Source organism: Berghia stephanieae, chromosome 3, assembly GCF_034508935.2.
Source record: "Berghia stephanieae isolate SIO BIC M18660-M18661 chromosome 3, UCSD_Bste_1.3, whole genome shotgun sequence".
NCBI lineage: Eukaryota > Metazoa > Mollusca > Gastropoda > Nudibranchia > Aeolidiidae > Berghia > Berghia stephanieae.
The window spans coordinates 10,788,670-10,795,077 of NC_088362.1; positions in this window are offsets into that span (position 1 = coordinate 10,788,670).

The following is a 6,408-nucleotide window of genomic DNA, read 5'->3' on the forward strand; positions in this document are numbered from 1 at the left end:
CGATGGGAAAGGTGGAAAGCGGAATTTTTGCTTTGAATGTGGAATGTAAACCAATTAAGTGAAATTAGTCCGCGAAAAGCGGAAGGGTAGGAGCCTCTAGGTCAAGGTCATGCTTCTTGTAAATCGTCGAGACAGAAATAGCTGGTATGCCAATTTCCTATGCGATGATTTTCTGTCGCATGCCAAACTTTCCAAATGCATCGAATCTTCCTTTTCCGCGATAGGTTTGCCATTGTAGTTGTAGACTTGACTTGAATTCATCTTGATAAAATTGATACTTATTAAGAGGGCCATTACATAGGATGGCCTGGAATTAGAACCAAAAAAATCTTGAACTTGAAGTTGCGACAATGTAAAATTTGAGATGGGGAAATTAAAGTTAGGTAAAGTTATTCAATACTGCTTATGTACATTGAACACGGACGTCAGGCAAAGCACCTACATCACATCGATGTGCGCCAGTCGTTCGCGGATATTCTTAACCACTTAAAATTCTTACTGGTAGCTTTTTTAACCAATGGAAATACTTGTTTATTTGTGATTTTATTGTAGTCATGAGTGATAAGAACATCGACTTAAGCGACATCGACTTATGTGGAGTTTTTTCTTTTTTTACTAATGTTATATAGGAAGAAGGGGGAGGGACCAAGAAAAAAAATCGACTTGGGTATAAATCGACTTAAGCAACGTCGACGTATCCAGAGTGCACTGTTTTATGGCTGAAATGAAAAAAGGCGTTTTGTCAGTGCATGGCAGATTTATGGACCTTGACAAAATCTTATTAAATTTATTATATTGCAAGATCCTGAACATGTCATCGTAACAAAGGTTGTGAAAGCTCTTATTGTTATTGTCAATTTCTTACCTATTTATTGTATGCTATACTAGGGTAGTCCGCCCCAAATCCGTAAGATTTTTCTATCTATACCCCGGGTGGTTGGATGGGAGCATCACCCTTGAATCATATACCTATGATGTTCGCATGGGTGTACGATCCGATAGTGATGTCGTTTCTTCTTCTCTTTACTAGCCTATCCTGCTTCTTTGGTTTGTGATTGTATTTTTGACAGGGGATATTTTTTTTTTCTGTAAATCTTCTGCCTGTTTGTTCTTGGTTATTTATAATTTAGCTTATGATATCTTTAGGTTATGATTTTGATTTACATTTGTACTATTTTTGTTGGATTGCTTGTTTTTTTGTTTCAGCGGTCTCTCATATAACCTCAATTGTGTTGGAAGAGACCTAAAGCAACAAACAAACAAAAAAAAAAAATATCTATACCCCAAATTCAAACAGGTCTTACTGCAGATTGGTACAACTAAACTCTCCCTGGTTGAGAATCTTTATTATTTGACGTCTTTTGATTGGTTTGATGTAAATACGTGTGAGGTATTATTGGTCAACATAGCTTTTTAAAAATAGATTACCAAACACCCTCACCCCAAATACGTACATGGCTTGCACCAAACTCTACTACATAATTAAATTTATTGTCATACAGCCTTGTAGATTTTCAAAATAAAGTTTATATGACAATGGTGTGGTAGAATTTCAGGTTCAGTTTATGTATAAAGACGAGTGGTGTGGACGTTTTGGGTTGGCCCTACAAAGAATGATAGTAATGATGTTTTGACACATGTTGAAACTGTTACTATTGGTTTTACACCCATGGTTGTTTTTGGAATCACATTTAGTGGATATGGCATTTTCAGTAGGAACATTTTCAGGTTTGGCAAAGTGTCGAGATTTTAGTTTCAGGTTTCAGCACTTCTTCCTGCTGGCACCCATGGGATATGCACTGTATAGAAATGCTTGCCTTTTGAAATTAATTTAGTCTTTTGGATACTCAGATTTGGGGCGAGGCATGGGGTAAAGTGGCATGCCACAAATCAGTACGAGAGGGAAAAATACGCTTTAAAAGCTTTTTATATTCATTTTTTAAACTGACAAAACACTTATGTAAATGACAAATTTAACATCTCTGCTTATCATTAAAATCAAACTGTACAAGAGTGGTAGGAGGAAATATTTTTACAGAATCAATGTATTATGCAGTGCAGATTAAAAGATTGTGTGACGAATCGTGGTAGACTACTTGGTTTCAACTTGGAAAAGGGACGGAATTTTGACATGTTCGGTTTGTATCATTTATGGCAATATTTCAAATTACAGTTCATAATGACTGGAAAGAATGTCGAATTTTATGTGAAGTTCAAGATTTTCTAATTAATAAAAAAAATAAATTTGCCGCCGTAAAAAAGAACATTATATAAACATACAAAAAAGTTTTATGTAACATACTCTGAAGCTTATGGATTTGGGGCGAACTACCCGAATGACTCGTTTATTATTATTGTTATTATTGAGAAGGCCATTTCAGCCAACTTTCGTCGTTTAAAATATTTACTCAATTTTTAAGGGTCCTTTTGTATCAAAGGTATGCAACAATAAAAGAAAGGGTTTGATAGATTAAATTATTTGTACTGTATTTTATAAATATATGTTGAAAACCATATAATATTGTTTCTCATATAATAAACTTTTTTTTTTTTCAATAAAACGATTCCCTTTTTGTAATTTTATTTATATCTATTTTGATACCAGCTTTGAGGACTTTGGCAAAGTTGTCGGTAAACTGTGTATGTGGGGGGTTACTGTTACATATTCATTTACCGTGGTAGGCAACCTTCATGATGGCGTGTGGCATTGGAATTGGAACTAATGGCGAAGTGGTAAGAAAAAGCAGAGAGGTGCCTTTTATGTGAGACTGCGATGGAATGTGTGAGTGTCTGCTTGTGTATTATACTGCATACATATACATGCAGTGTAGACACTGGGTGGGGTTCCTGGCCTCCCATTCTATCCTCCTATATGTTTTCCAACTTGCTTTCTGTCTTTGTCTTGGAATGAGATTACTTGGTTTTGTCCTGGTCCTGGCTGAGAGGGAAACAGTCAAATGTATAGTTTTGGGAGATTATATTTTTTCCCTTGTAAATCATCTCTCTGTTATGCACCGTATTCTGTTTTGTATATATATTAATATTACAGACCTGCCACTTCACGAAAAAGGAAATCAGTATGACATTGTAAAAAAATCAGTATGAGACGTAAAATTATCCAATGGTTGGGCTACTCACCTAATTCTGCAACAGTTGTGATGACATGATGCGCTAGACATAGATCGTCTACATATGTTGGTCCTTGAGATGTGAATTAATCCTTTTCCGTTATCTGAATATCAAATAAAATGTAACTGTTTGTTCCCTCTCTCTCTCTACCACCAAATAATATTGCGAGTAGTTTGTTCCTTCACATGTCTCTTTCTCCCACCACCATAAAATAATATTGCGACAATAGTTCAATAGAAATACTAAAACAAATTCACTGATAAAGTTATAAAAAGATGTGTCTATTTACAATCAACTACATGAACACTCCACCATACCTCCCTGCTATAAACTTTGATTGTTTTAAAAGCTATTTCTTTTTGATCAGCTGATCAGAAGGACAGAATGAATAGCAACACTCTGCTCTCGACACCATTTTTGTTTAACTTGCAGAATATCTGTCAGAAGATTCCGAGACATGCTGGCTCTCTGTTCTGTCTTATTTTTCCTGACAAGAGAAAAAATCCTTTCTGAATCTGCATTACTGTGAGGCAGAACACACAAACCTTTCATGAAGTGAGCTAGGGCTTCATATCTATGGTCACCATCTACCTCCATTTTTCCTATCCGAGACCACAGCACATCCACCCTCATCTTTAAGTCCAGTCCCACCAAACCATCCACCTGGAATTTCCCAAACTCCTTCTCTGACCTCTCCATATCACCACCCAACACCAAACACGGAAATCTTGTTGCCCAGTACCTGATGGACTCCATTTTCTTTTTCAGCCTCATACAGGGGTCCAAAACTTCAGCATGGTTCAGGGCTTCATGCTGCATTGGAAGACTTGAAAAAACACTGAAGAGCAGTGGAGTAAAAGTTCCTCATGTCCTCAAAAAATTTTGTCACTTCCTTGTCTGACATGAGTTTCAGATCAAGATAATTTCTTGTACCATCACCAATCATGTCCTCTCTATCCTTTTGCCTGCTCCTCCTGCTGTGCTCAATGGAATAGATGTCCTCCGCTTTGGCTATAGCCTCAGGCTTTATGAAGGCAATGAGGATATCCGTGGCAACATCGTGAAGGCGTTTCTGTAAGATGTGAACTGTCAGCTCCTCACGTTGAAGCAGCAAGTTAGCATTTACAAACATAGGGAGGGAATATTTGAGAAAATTTAGATAGGCTTTTGAAGTGCTGTTTGAAAAAAAAACAAGAATTCTTTTCAGCCGGTCTGTTGACTTGCTCCCCAAAACGTCCTCATTTTTAAAAAATGCAAACAGAGCATCCCACTGCTCCAGAAGTCGCTCCACGCATTGAAGAAGAGAAAGCCATCTGGTTGGGCCATGTTTAAGGATTTTACGGAGAGCCGTGCCAGTTATTCTCTGAAATTCCTGCAGAGATTTCATCCTCTTCGTGCTGTTCTCCAGATAATGAAAAACATCAATCAAAGTCTCCTCCACATTTGAATTTAACTTACTGGCACCTTTCTTAGCAGCAATGTGCAGGAGATGACAGGGACAGCCTTGGGGAGCGTTCACATATTACGTCATCAAAAATTTGCCTTTTTTAGACCCCCCCCTCCCCCAAGTCATCACTTGTCATCATTGACCTGACCCCCCCCCCCCCCCTCCCCCAACAGATGATGACGTCATCTGATTTAATAAAAACTAAAAGATAACTTTAATTTCACAATATTTATTATTCATTTTTCAAACCATAAACATTGATTATCAACGTTTGATAAAACACATTCAGACATTTTATTAATTTCAGAAACTGTTGATAATTTATGTTTTACGATACAATGGGGACATAAAATTTAAATTTGCAAAAATAAAATCTAACAAACATTATTTAAATTAGGCTACTTGGTGCAGGTGCTATTAAAAAAATTTCAGAAAGTGTAATTTAAAATAGTATAGGAGGCAAATTATTTTATAGCATATTAGTCTTTTAGTGGAATGAATTTCTGTTTCAATTTCCAAACATAAAATTAATTGATTCAAAAATGTTTCTGCCTTGGACCTCTGGCAATGTACTATAAATAGTATCATCAATTTCATCTTCATCGTCATCACTTTCTCCCATTTGCTGTTCTTCTTGTATGCCGCATTTTCGTGAATGGTCTTTCATTGCTGTGATCGAGGAGTGATACAATGAACATTTAGGGCAAGTTCGCCTTTTGAGAAGTGATACCCCTTACCCATCTTGTTTCTTGAGAGATGGGCAATACTCCTCATAGCAATTTATCTTTAGCTGTTTTGAAAGGAACAAACTTTGAAATAGGCTTAATTTGCCTATGTTTTGATGACATCATCCTGGGTCTGACCCCCCTCCCCCATGTCAACACATGTCAACATTTGGTAGACCCCCCCTCCCCCCCTAGCTGATGACGTAATATGTGAACGCTCCCTTGGATATGAACATTTTTATTTTGTTTTAAAACAAATGCCATAACCCCCTTCTCTTTGCCTAACATGACATTGGCATTGTCACTGCCGAAACTTATACAATTATCCCAAGACAATCCAGCTGCCTTCAATTCAGTATCCAAGGCCATGAAAATATTTTCCCCAGTAGAACCACCATTTGAGGTAGCCACAGACAATACATCCGTGACAACTTTTTCTGCAGACTCGTCGAAATATCGCACGACTAAGGGGTAAAGTTGTTCACTCCCCTTATCATTACTGCCGTCGGTGGAGAGAGAGAAAGGTTGACGGTCTAATTTAGTAACTAAAGTCTTCTTATAATCACTTGATATTTCTGACACTAATTGTCTAGCTTTAGTGCGTCCACATCTGAACTTTTTAGCGATGTCGCTATCAAGGAACATGTTCCTAAACAACTCTCCAGCATGGTCCGCTGTGGCGAGAGGCAAGTTGTGCCCCACTAAGAAATTCGCGAACATTAACTCTGCCTTCCTTACTTTGTCCTCCTCGTTTGATTTTTTGTTACCAAACATCGACGTAATAGATCGGGTCGGAGCACTGGATTTGGCACACGTCACATGTTTAGGAGTCTTAATGTGTCTCTCCAGGTCTGATCTAGCGCCACAAGCAATCTTAATATCGGCATCACAGAAAGTGCAAAAAGCGTACTCCTCACCTTTTTTAGACGCTGTTATAAAACTCCATGTTTTGGAATATTCTTCACGAAATTTCTGGACGACTCTACGCACTTTGGACGGAGGAGCTGCCATCTTTTCTTTCTACTACGATCTATCTAGTCCTAGTCTAGTTAAGTCGAACTAATTTTGAAATGCACAATACTAGACTAATACAAGCACACGATAAAA